This window comes from Sciurus vulgaris (genome assembly GCF_902686455.1).
Source record: "Sciurus vulgaris genome assembly, chromosome: 7".
NCBI classification, from domain to species: domain Eukaryota; kingdom Metazoa; phylum Chordata; class Mammalia; order Rodentia; family Sciuridae; genus Sciurus; species Sciurus vulgaris.
Genome location: NC_136467.1, coordinates 148159378 through 148172019, shown reverse-complemented (window position 1 = coordinate 148172019; position 12642 = coordinate 148159378). Strand labels below are relative to the sequence as shown.

The 12642-nt window shown below is 41.8% G+C and overlaps 1 protein-coding gene across 5 annotated transcripts in view; it reads left to right on the top strand.

Annotated features, from left to right (window-relative positions):
- ATXN1 (ataxin 1) overlaps positions 1–12642 on the top strand; it is a 383728-nt gene that overhangs the window by 63829 nt on the left and 307257 nt on the right. The gene's annotated exons all lie outside the window — the stretch shown is intronic.

Below are 12642 nucleotides of genomic sequence, written 5' to 3'. Positions count from 1 at the left end.
GGTACCAGCTCCGTTCTGGAGTTGAGCTTTAGACTCTCTCCGTTTTTTCTTTCCATGGCCTCAGAGCTATTTCAAGAATTCTTTCTTTACTTTGTTTGTGTGTTTTCTCAAATCAGAGGGAGGAGTGGACCCCGAGACAGACGTCGCATTCATCCTTTTCTGTGTGATTAGCCGGAAGGTTTCGAGGAAAGCCGCCAGAGGCCAGCGCTGGTCATTGTGGAGAGTCACCAACGTGTTTCCGTTTCTGCCTGCTCCCTCTCTAGTTTTTACTTTAGGTGATCATGTGACACAGCATACCCCAACCCCTGTGGCTTGAAAACCAACTAAAGAGCTCACGTTAGCAGTCAGTTCTCAACTTGGGGCTACAGAGGAGCTTGGTGCCGTAGTCCTCGCGAGGTCCCTTGAAGAACTCAGTTTTCCTGGGAGTGCCCCAGACCTTTGCTTGATGGCTTTGAGTGGCCCTGTGGAAGCATAGTTCCTACAGGCCCGATATTTCATTTGGTGAGGATTTCTGGTGGACTGTGTGTGTGTGTGTGTGTGTGTGTGTGTGTTTGATCTTGGTTGCTAGGGTAACAGTTATGCTCTTACAGAGCTCTGGGGACCTCTGTAAGTACCAAATGAAGTTAGATATGATACAGGCATGAAAAGATTTTGGAAGCCGAGTGTGGTCTACAGACAAAGATACCGATTCAATTTGTATTGCATCTTTGCCTTGAATCCTTGTGGTGCTTGTGGGTGTGTGTGTGTGTGTGTGTGTGTGTGTGTGTGTGTGTGTGTGTGTGTGTTTTGCTTCTTTTATTTCAGGCTGCTTGTAGGGAAATGCTGATTCATAGTGTCGTTGTCTTTTGTTTTCCCAGGGAAATTCTGAGTCTGTTTCAGAGTTCATTTTTCTATAACAACCTTGAATTTAATCTGTCTAGATAAATCTTTATTTTTTTTCCTCTTATACATAGAAGACAGTTTGCTTTGTTTCATGCTATAAATGTCAGATAAGCCCTAAAGAATTAGAAGAAATGCCAGTAATTTCACAGGGCTCTTGAGCGTGATTTTTTTTTTTTTTTTTTTCCTGTTTCTGAATACATGGGACTTCTCAGAGTTAAGTTTTAGATGCATGTAGGTGGTATTGGAAGATTCCAAGGCTTTACTGTCAGCATACAGATAATCACCTGATCTAGATCATATCTGAGAGGTAGATCCCTATGGAAATTTTCTCAATCACAAAAGGAGAGAGATTTTGGACAGCAGGAGATTTTTCAGGTATATTAAATAAGTTTGCCACCATAAGTTTGAGATAGGACATTTGACTGCACATTTTTCATCTGCTAGCTGGCAGACAGCTGGACTTCCTGGTTGTAATTATATGCCAGTGGCTTGGTGCTTATTATTCTAGAGGTTAAATTCATCTTGGAGTCTCCCAGCATGGGGAGTAGTGAGCCCTGATTGTTCATATTAAGACTGTGATTCACCCAAGGTGTGTGGTGTCATTGTAGAAACTGGATGGAATTAGAGCCCCAGGTCCATTTTGAAAGATGACATTATTTATTGAAATACTTTATAAAATTAAATAGTTTTGTAAATATGCCGAAAGTTCATGGGACTTAGAAACATAATCCTGATCACATAGAAGGTTTCTTGTTTACTAGATTGACCTCATTTATATCTTTAAATATCATGTTTTTAGAAAAGATTTGTTGAGGTTATAATTAAGTTTTGGAGGACTTAAGAAAACAACAACAAACATCTTGTCATGAAATGCTCTCAGAATTTCCTGTTTACTATGGTGGAAAAATTGGCTTCTCGTATGTATATATCATTTAGTATTTTCTGTTTTTAGCCTAGACTGTAATATTGAGTGGCTATAGCAGCCACAGATTTTTATTTCAGGAAAGTCCACATGTTCTAAATAATTCTTTCTGTATATATATCTTTTTCACCTGTAATCCCAGCAACTCGGGAGGATGAGGTAGGAGGATCACAAGTTCGAGACCAGCTTCAGCAACTTAGCCAGACTATGTCTCCAAAGAAATAATAATAATAATATATTAATAATAATTATTATTATTTAATTATAATTAATAATAATCATATTATTATTCTCTACCACTGAGCTGGGGATGTAGCTCAGTGGTAGAGAACTCCTGGTTTCAATCCCTAGTATCAATTAGTCCATCAATATCTCTTCGACATAATCCTCATGAAGTCTATATTGCTTGTCTTTGAGGTGAACCCCACAAGGTAAATAATTGCACAACCAGAAATTCTGGTTGTGAGTTGGATGCCTTTCTTATTGGCCTTAAATAGGAGATCTATTGCTAGGAGAATTCACTAATTCACAGTGCATGACCAGACTTGAAATGGCCGGTTTTTCATACCCTGTCGGTGTGACCTCAGTATCTTTCTCTAGTGGGGTTGGAAGCTCAGAGGGATACAGTGTATGTTTCAGAATCTGATGGTTTCTGTTTTGGACTCTTGTGTGCTTTAGGATGATTATATATAATCTGTGTGATAAAGTATCGCTGAAAATGGTATTGCCTATGCCATCATGCCCTGTAAAATACAGTATCAAAAACTAAAAATTAATGTCAATTGAGTAGTTGTTTTTGAATTTGCATATTTGTGAATTTATATCCATGTATGGAGGAGTGTTTTCAAAAGTACAGAAATTTCAATGGAGCAAATTCTAAATTAAGATATTCTTTTAATTGTCAGAAATATGTTTTAAAAAATGTATACAATCATATTAATCATATATTAGAATATTTTGTCCCTGGAAATATTCTAGTTTTACGAGTTGGTCTGTACAACAGAGATAAAAAATAAATATTCTGATAGAGCTAAAGTCAATTGAACTCAGGAGCATTTGATCACTGAGCCCCATCCCCAGCCCTATTTTGTATTTTATTTAGAGACGGGGTCTCACTGAGTTGCTTAGCACTTCACTTTTGCTGAGGCTGGCTTTGAACTCAATCCTCCTGCCTCAGCTTCCTGAGCTGCTGAGATGATAGGCGTGTACCCACTGTGCTTGGCAATACTTCCTACTTTTTAAAGCAATTTATCAAAACATAAAATACCTTTACTTTGTGAAATTATATTTTAAGATCTTGAAAATATTCCAGAGAATGTTTCAGCTTTTACAGTTTAAAGATTGTATAAGAACTGGTTCCTCTATTGCCTGATTTATTTCAGTTTAGATTTTTACCTTACTTCTATTTCCTGTAAACATTTTATGTTATCTGTATAAATTAGATTTAATCTACTAGAGCTACCTGGTAAGCCATGTTGGTTATAACAAACAGAAGATAGGATTCTGTTCAGCTTCCAACAGGGAGTCTTGCTGGATTTTATATAAGAAGTACACTCTGTATGTGTGTGTGTGTGTGGGGGGGTGCTATAGCAATATCGTGTGTTCTTTCAGAATGTGCAAGGTGCCTCCTGTTCTGTGGGCGGGGGAACCCCCTAAGGTGCCCTCACTAGTTAGTCATTCCCTTGTTCCTTGCCAGAAAGGGAAAACCCAATGTCCCACGCCCCACTCATTCTGAACAGCGGGGGCGAGGGCGGGGGCGGGAGTGGGTGGAGATGTCAGGGTAATGTGGCAAAAGCCATCAAGTTAGATGTTTAGCAAGCTGCAGTTTCATTACTTGACTATCGGTATGCGTTACAAGCTAGTATATATGGGGCACCAATGATAAAAATGGGGTCCAATTCATGGAAAAGCTTCAGAGTACAGATTTGCCTGGCCTAACAGTGAAAGCAATTAAATTCTTTCAACATAATGAATAATAAGTAATTCCGGGAGCCAGAAGTCTGAGGATATTTGTGTGTGTGTGTGTGTGTGTGTGTGTGTGTGTGTGTGTGTGTGTGCAAGTCCACTGATTGTAGAAATTAACAAATATGTTATTTCATTGACCATTTCCCTGGGTTTTTGAAGGAAAATGTTATTTAATGAGCTTCTAATTTGAGTCCCATTATGTCTCTTTCACTTTTAGACTCTGAAGGTGAATTAATAAAGAATCATTCATTCTTTTAAAAAGCACTCCTAATTTAAGAAAGGAGGCACTTAACTTGCTAATAAGATCCTAAAAATTTACAGGTTATGTAATAAATTCAAGGAAATTAAATTATATATTCATTAAGAATATAGTATCTCTATTCATAGAGGCTAAATGATTGGGGTTTTACCAAATGCTAACTGGTATAGTGTCCCTGGTCTGACACACTGAGTACTGTCCAAGTTCCAGGCTTGCCATTAACTGTTGAGTAAGCAATGGTCAATAAAATAGCCTAACTTCTCTGAGCCGCAAGAATGAGGAAGTCGGGTTCTCTTGGTGGCTTTTGAATGTGGCTTCAGAAACCTCTGGAGGCCTCTCCTGTGTTAGCTGACGTGGGGCGGAGACCTGGGCATCTGCACAGCTCAAGCGTCCCGCAAAAATCAGAAATCAGAAGGCACCAAAATCTGAGACTTAAGAAGCACTGACATGATACCACCTGTGGAAAATTCAGCACACGACCGTGACAGGGTCACAGACACAGATGCACTAAAAATATCGTGTAAAGTGACCTTTGCGCTCTGTGCATACGGTGTTTATGAAACATAAAGGAAGTATGTGTTTAGACTTGGGTCCTCCACACAAGGCATCTCCTTATGTATCTGCAAATATTCCGAAGTCTGAGAAAAGTCTAAAATCAAAACCATTTCTGGTGTCAAGCATTTTGGATAAAGGATGCTCAACCTGTATTATGACAGCTGTTGGGCAATTTCATTTCATGGGGCCACTGAATCAGACAGTCTTGAAGATCACTTCTGGCTCTTAAATTTCAATAAATCCCTAGAAAAGATAGTCCTTGGTCAGCGGGAAGCAACCCAGTGAGGAATGGGTTATCCCATAAGAAACCCAAAAAGGAAAACTTTAAAACGAGAGCGGACTTATGGGTTTGATCATCTCCTAGGGCTGCTGCTTGCTCTCGGTCAGACAGTCTAAGATCTTTCCCAAGGAACAGGGATGAGAGTCACCAAATGTCATTCCCGTCAAGTCCAGGAGGTGAGCCTGACAGTCGCTGAAGCTTGGGGGATGATAGTTTCCTGCACCTTCAAGGTCTGATCCTTGGCTGGGCTCGTCAGTCCCTCGGCCTGTCTCTGAACACCAGGCAAATGATGAAAAAGTGACCATTTTCTGTCATCATGCCAGACCAGAGGAGGGGCTAGGAGAAGAACCCTGAGCCATGAGCCATGCCACCGTGGAGGTGCTGACAGCTCTTTGGCACTCACATGCACAGCCTCGGCCCCTGAAGCTCGGGCACAGATAATATCTCAGGGGAAAGGAGACAGGAGCAGAAGAGGAAAGGAAAGTCACAGGGATCCTGAAGGGATCTGTTTGCCAAGAAGAAAACTCTGGTTAGCCCTCTGGCTCTGATTGCCAAGCATGTTTGTACTAGAATGGGTTTCAAAAATTCAGACAGAACACTGTCTGTTTTTAAGGACTCTTGTGAAAGGTTTGTTTGTCCCCAGCTTAAATCCAAGCATCTGTCTGTCAAAAACACCCTCAGGTACCTTCAAACCCCTTGAATATAATCTGCGCAATATGGAAGAAAAAGGATGGGGGTCTCCAGCTCTGTGATGAGAAACAAGAAACTTTTCTTCTGAACACCTCCACCTTAGGATTATTAAGGAGGACTCTAGCCAAAGTCTCCTGCAGGGTAGTTAACAGAGGTGGAAAGTTGACATAACCTGACAGGCCCCAGATCTGAGAAGCCTCCCTCTTTATCCTCATAGCCACAATGGTTTTGGAAGACTGTCCGTGGAGAAGCTCAGGACTGTTGATTTAGAAAGCAGATGTGTGGGATGGCTCCGTGTGCCAGCTCATAGGGTACCATCTCTCCCTTTCACGCCTTGTCTCAGCCCCAGGGAGCAAAGCTGGCCTGACCTGGGGACCACTCCATGTACCCTCTTAATACACGAAAGAAGTGTCTGGTTGTGTTACAAAAGAAGTCCTTTTCGGCAAGGATCCTCATTTTTTTTCTTCTTCTTTTGAAATGGCCAGATGGAAGAAAGCAAAGGCTCCGTTTTCCTGAGTGTTTGGAAACCTGGATCTCATCAACTTTCTGGTTGGTTTTGGCTGTCAAGGTTTCTTGTGCCAGAGCAACTGCGAGCCAGGTTTCTGAGGTTCCTCCTGACCCATGTTGGCAGCCTCTTAGAAATAACTGTCATTTCAAGTTCAGCTAAAATATATAACTCCACAAATAAATACATATCAAGAATATGAATAGAAGTAAGGAAGTGAGGATTAACAGACCGAAACGCAACACTCTTGCCATGAAAAATACTATAAAACGCTTGTAAGGAGATTCTTGCTTATGTTATTGCTTGAACAGTAAATGTGGGACTTTGATCCCCTCCTCTTGGTCCATCATTTCTCATTTCCCTGCCGGGAGGTTTTGAGAAGCTGATTCCTTGCACTGGTTTATTGCGTGCAGTGTGCATGAATGTCTCAGGGTCCTAAAGAAGGAAATTATGCGGCGTTCACTCGCACCTTCTGCTCTCTATTGATGTTTTTTTTATTACTTTGAATGGGAAATCCTCAAATACATAATTGTATGATTTTTCTGGTCCTGGGGCATGAAAAATGAGAATAACAGAAAGGAGAAGGGAAATTATTCATGTCAGACCCAATGGGGACCCTGCTTGCATGCAGATGCAGATGGGACCGGGGGCGTTCTGAAAGAACAGCTGCTGACCAAGACTGAGTGTGAGATTCAGTTCTGGCTCTTTACCTTTGATTGCTGCCTCCTGTCGAGGCTCCTGCAGAAATTACAGTGAAGGGAAGAGGTGACACGGACAGCTGGTGCATGGGGACTTACTTGTTGCTCAGGGTAACTTTCATTTACAGAGCTGTCCTCTATTTGGAAGAGTAGATGCTGGTACTTTCCTCGTGCATCTTCCCCCACCAGTGTCTGCGTCTGCCATGCATACATTTCCCTTGACATTTAAATGCACGGGTCCTTAAAATTGCTGACAAATAATCTCCATTGCACATTTTGCTGGCATCATGGCCTCGCCGTAAACGCTCTCTGTATGTTCTCAGGACGTTGCGTCATTGCAGTTACTCTAGTTTACTGTGCACTATGCTGGGTGACTAATGGCCTAATCAGGACTTGAAAAATACATAAACAGTTCAACAGAAGCGATTGATTCACTGAGCTCTTTTCATCCAGACGAGGGTGAGCTAATGGGAATCAAAAAGACGGAGGTGTGCAGCAGCGTCTTTGATGTGTGGATGCTGGAGTGTTCCCACAAGTCCCGTGCGCTCCTGCTCATTGATGGCAAACCCGTTTTCATATGCATGAGGCAGGAGTGCCAAGTCATCCTCCTAATTGGCTCCTCCCAGGATTCCTGAATGTGCGTGTTACACTTGCTACCACTTCTTTCCTTTCCTCTAAATACTGACTGTGACCGTTTTGGAGAGGTGGCCTCTCATGTGACCTTGTGGTGTCACCCTATACTGCAGGCTTCATTAAGGCTGGGTCCTGCGTCCTGGTTTCTTGGGCATAGAATGACAGTGGAGGCCGAGGCAGACTGCCCGGCTTCAGAGGTATTGTTGATTGACACAGATTCTTGTTTTGTCCTCAGTGGCCCCTGTCCTTCCACAGTGTCCAGCTGAGAGGCACGGAGACAGAGTGCGACAGGAGATGAAGCGTAACAGAAAAGGATCCGTGTGTCTGTTGCACACCATCCAGTGAGGAGATGTGGTCCTATCTCCTTTCCTTTGGAATTTGTTAGCTCGCCCCTGAATTCGCCAGCCTGCCCACACAGCCTTGGCGTTGACACAATTGTCCTCTCAGCTCGACCATAATTTAATTTAAAAAAAATTTTGATGAAACCGCTCAATCTCTAGAAGATAGCTTCTCGTTCATGTAATAACGCCAACTATTCCTAAAAATAAGATGAATGGTGGACTATTGTGCTTTCTAAAATAACGGCATGGATTGTTTCTTTAGGCACACGCTGGTTCAGTTGTAAAGGGGGGAGCAAAAGTCCTTGGGCACATTCCATGTCCCACATTCATGGTGATACTTAGGCTTCTCTCTGGCTGTTTAAGAATTACATGGCCAACAGGCTGCCTTAGGAATAATGGTGAATAACCTCCAGCCTTTTCAGCTTGTTCACTTTAAGTTTTAAACCACTGGAGTGCAGGATAGTCATCGGCTTTCCAACTGCTCTGGAACAAGTCCCTCATCCTCTCTCTGGTGACACCTCACCCCTACCCAACCTCAGAGCTGCCCTGGGTCCTTTCCTCGAAGGATCCGATGAATGAACTGCTCATGGTCATGTGTGTGCAGCTTGTTTCTTAGTCCTCCAAGGGGCTTGTGGGTTTCAGCAGAAGAAGCTGAAAAGAACAATGAATGATTTATTTGGGAACCCAGAACATTGTGGATTCCAAAGAAAAGGAAGGAGCAGAAGGACACGTTCAGGGGACCCCTGGAAGCAGTAGGTGCCCAGATAATCAGTTAGCTGGTCCCACAGCTGCCTGCAGGTCTGCCACGGACCCTCACCTGGTCTGATTCTGGGTTGTGCTCACTAGAAAAGCCAGGGTCCAGAGCCAGGAGCAGGGCAGTGACCTCTGATATTTCCTTAAATTTTACAGATTTGGATAGAGATTTATTGTCTGTATTGTACATGAGACACAAGGGGGAAAGTACTCCAGATCTATGGGTAACTAAGAAGAGGCCAGGGGACACATTGGGCCTTGGAATTTTTTTTTTTTTTTTTGTGGTGCTGGGGATTGATCCCAGGGCCTTGTGCTTTCGAGGCAAGCACTCTACCAACTGAGCTATATCCGCGGCCCTTGGAAATTTTTTGATGCTTATTTGCTATAATTCTTTTTAAACAGGCAGATAATATGGCAGCTAGATTAAATGTTACTTTTTCAAAGAAATTATTTTAAAAGTTACTCTTAGTTGCTAAGACTTTATAATCCAGGATGGATGCTATGATTCCTTGAATTGTAATGATGGTAAATTAATGAATGTTTTAAAGAAGCTGAGAATGTTGGATTGGGGTGCAGCTTGGGGTAGAGCACTTGTGTGTCATGCGTGAGGCCTTGGGTTCAAGCCCTGGCACCTGACAACAAAAAAGGAAGGAAGGAAGAGAAGTCCAGTGTTACCGCAGAACAAAATAAACCTTGCCAGCTGCGCAGACGCTGGGCCATTCTTCACTTAACCCTCCCCTTTCTCTCCAGGGTTCCAGTGCTTCACCTAGTGGAGAAATGGTGCATTACATGTGGCTCCCACCCGGGCCGGGCCTTCCCAGTCACTGTACCTCAGGGTTGCTCTCAACCCTCATGTCACAGCATTTTATGAGCAAGCCAAAGAGTTTTTTAAAGTTAACTTGGACAGCGTTTGACTTCTGTCAAGCTTTTGAACTTGAACTCCCACATAATAACTGACTCTTCAGTGTTTTTCTCTCTTCCTCTCTCCCTCCTTCTTTCCCTCCCTCCCTCCCTCCCTCCCTCCCTTCCTTCCTTCCTTCCTTTTCTTTTCTTTTCTTTTCTTTTCTCCTCTCCCTTCCTTTTGGTAGAATAACTTTCTCATTTTTTTTTTGGTGCGTGTGTGAAATTAAAGTCATGGCGCCTACCTACATTCAAATCAAAAAATTACTAGTGTGTTAAATATTCGGATCTCTTAGAAAAAGTGATTAATAAAAAGTGTTCGAAGTGTTCCTTAAGGAGCTATCTGAATTTCCCACCCCCGGCTTCCATTCAACTTTCTGTCTCTGGTTTCCCATTTTTAGCTGGGAAAGTACACCAGCCAAGACAGACAGGTTCCCTGTAAGCACAGCACATCCATCCAGCCATCTGTAAAGAAGAAAGCAGCATTTTGGCTTAAAAGCCAATAAAAGAGAGAATTAAAATGAAAATGAAAATGATTGGCATCATAGAGTGTATGGCATTGTAGTAAGAATTCAGAATAAGATTCACCTAAATAACTGGAGATATTCAGTATTTGGTTAAGACTTCAATATCGATAGAGACGTACGTTTTCTTGAAATCCAAAGAAATTATACTAGATGCCCAAGAGATTATGAACAAGTGAGAAATGTCAGCAAAAGTCCTGAAAGTAATTTAAATACTGGCGTTGGGCCCATTTCATTTGTGTCTCTGCCACGGGACTGTAAACCAACAGGCTTTTTGCCCCTTGGCATGTATCCATCAACTTGACTTCTACCTCTTCTGATTGGCAACATTATAATAATTCATTTCAGTATAATTTTTTTTTCTGTTAAGATTAAGTGATAGAAGACAGTTGCATCTGAGAGAGTTGCAAGGGAATGATCTCATTCAAGTGCACCTTGCACTTTTTTGACAACTGCATCATTTTAAAAAATTGCACAGGCAATTTAAAGTGCACCATCCGTGCAGAAAATAGGGTGTGGTGATTGAAGAAAGCAGAATGAATTAAGAGCAGTCACAGAAAGTTGTAAACCACTGTATCTGAATCTGATCGACTGTCTTTTGCTTACATTCAGAATTAGTCACCTAGTGAAAAACAAATGCAGGTGAATGTTTAGTCACCTTGGAAGGAGCTAGCTGCTTGAAAGGACGAATATTCATATGAAATTCACAAGAAGAGCAGCTTCAGCAGGCCTTCAAACAAATGGATCAAACAGAAGCAAGGCACACTGGAATGGGGAAAATATACAGGATTTGCAAACAAATCTTTGTACGCAGGTTTTGCATCCCTATTCTTTGGGGAGAAACTACTAGAAACCAACGCAGACTTAAGGATGAACTCAGAAAACAATCAGGGTGGAAAAAATCAACTTTCTTAGGTATTTGAAAAAATCAAACATGTGGCATTTTTTACTTTAAAGAATAAAGTGGCTAAGCTTTAGGTGCCTCCCAGTCTGCTTATCGAGGTGGGATTTTCAGTAGCTCTCATTCTGGGGAGAATGTAAAAATAGAAGGTGCCCCTCCCGCAGCACACATAATTGAGGCCTGTGTTCAGTGTGGAGCGCTTCGCCTGCTGGGACTCCTGGCCTGTCAGCCTCAGCCCTCACCCACATTCCCCTGGATTCACACTGTGCTGTTTACACGTTGCTCTCCCTGATAAGGTCGGAACGCTCCTTGAAGGGCAAGGACAACCACTTGCTCCTTTTTTTTTATATCTCCCATGGGTACTTTGCTTACTGTGGCCACTCGGACATTATTCATTGTTTTTTTTTTTTTTTTTTTTTTTTAATGTTAACTAGAAGTGAAAATGACATAGCAAATTGAGATCAACACTCAGATCTAAAAGGATACAAAATATTGCAGAGAATGTGCAGAAAATGAACACCGTATTTCAAATCCGTGGGATAGGAGGAAATCCGTGATTGGTGCTGGGGTTGAACTTCCTCTCTGAGCTGAACATTCCAGAGTAGAGATCAGTTTTGTAGTTGGTAGAGAGACGTTTCCAACCAGAAACAATCATACTGAGATTGACTCACCACAACCACAAATATACTTTTTGAGTTAGGAAACGAGATTTGAAACCCAATTTTATGTTCTTTTTATAGAAAAAAAGTATCCTTTCTGCTTCTCATATGGTTTTCCTCTTTTATGGCCCTGGCACATGCTTATCTATTTATTAAACCTACCACTAGATGGAGAGTGGAGGGACCATATTTTATTCACATGCATCCTCTGGGCCCAGCACAAAATAGGCACCTGGCAAATGGCAAATGAAGAAATAAATTGTTTCCATTTCTCTATCAGCTAAAAGAGCTTACAGAATTAGTGTGAAGAGCAGCAAGAGTTGGTTTTCAAATGCTGGCAATTGTGGGTTTTGAAATAAGAAGGTACTTTGTACATTATTTTTGTACATGTTTTTATATGCATTTTATAGGTATGTTGTATACCAGAGTAACTGTCTGATAAAAATTATAGATAGAAGATATTCGGAGTGGCAGGGACTTAAACTTTTATCAGTCCATTTAAGGACATTCCATTACTCTTTGCAACCAGGTGTATAAAAGGGGCAAAGGAAGTTAGCAAAACATCTTTGAGAAATCTTCACCAGATTGCAGACTCACCCACACTTACCTGTGGTATGCCAGTACATCACTCTGGTGAGGAGTTTTGGTAGCCTGAGGAAGGAGGCCAGATTGGAGACATAGGCTTCAAGGTGTCACCTGCTTTGACATTGTCATTCAGAATGCAACACTTGGGAACCTGTGTTTTTGCATGTAGGAGACATGTGTAATGATGGCTCCTGTTTCTCTCGGCCCTCTCCCTTACCATCTTCTCCTGACAGTGCCTTGTGTTCCAATTTTAAATACATGCAAGATTCATCCCCATCCTTCCTGAAAAAGTTTTTTTCCTTCTCTCTCTTTTTCTTTTCTTTTCTTTTCTTTCTTTCTTTCTTTCTTTCTTTCTTTCTTTCTTTCTTTCTTTCTTTCTTTCTTTCTTTCTTTCTTTCTTTCTTTCGCTTAGAGCCTCACTAAATTGCTGAGACTGACCTCAGACTTGTCACAAAAGCTCCGTCTTCTTTCATTTTCATTGTAGAATGTCTGAAGGAAGGAAAGAGGAGAAGTCCTGATGAGCCTGTTTGGTTGGGGACCTTGGCCCTTAGTGCCTCAGAGTCACGTGGTTTTCTTTTCAGATTTTGATC